The sequence below is a fragment of the Penaeus monodon genome, chromosome 15, assembly GCF_015228065.2.
Source record: "Penaeus monodon isolate SGIC_2016 chromosome 15, NSTDA_Pmon_1, whole genome shotgun sequence".
Lineage (NCBI taxonomy): Eukaryota > Metazoa > Arthropoda > Malacostraca > Decapoda > Penaeidae > Penaeus > Penaeus monodon.
This window is the reverse complement of record NC_051400.1, coordinates 25506730-25507259: the sequence shown is the minus strand read 5'-3', so window position 1 is coordinate 25507259 and position 530 is coordinate 25506730. Positions and strand designations below refer to the sequence as shown.

Below are 530 nucleotides of genomic sequence, written 5' to 3'. Positions count from 1 at the left end.
GGCCCAGAGGACACACCGATTCCTTGGGGCTCTCGGGGCCGGCTATCTCGAGAGCCCTGTGGTGGAAGGAGCGCCTGTGGGAGGGACTGCCGAACCCTCCCCCTCCACCCCCTCCCGCGGGCGTCGCTGTCGAGGGTCTGCGCGGCCGTCCTTGGGGGCTCGAGTTGTAGCTCGTGGGGCGCCCTCCCCCGCCGCCGCGCCGGTGTCCGCTGCTGTGGTTATCGACCCTGGGGACGGTACTCGGGTTAGAGGTTTCCCTGCAAAGACTTCGAAAGTAACGAGGAAACTGCGAAACGACCCCATTTCTTCACAGATGCTAATGCCTGACGGTAATAGAGGGTATAGGCCTACTAAATCCTCCCTCAGTGCAGAAGGACGAAATCTAATAAATTATTAAAGCGAGGGAATTGCCATTCACACATTCCTAACTTTCTCTCGGCTGTCATCTTTCAATTCCAGCATGCATAAAGGTCTTGTAATAAAAACTTCAGGAATCTATATTGAAAACAACTTATCAGGCTGACGCTATG

At 55.3% G+C, this 530-nt stretch overlaps 1 pseudogene; it reads right to left on the bottom strand.

Moving 5' to 3' along the window:
• The window catches only part of LOC119582275, a 4116-nt pseudogene that overhangs the window by 3033 nt on the left and 553 nt on the right, over positions 1-530 (bottom strand).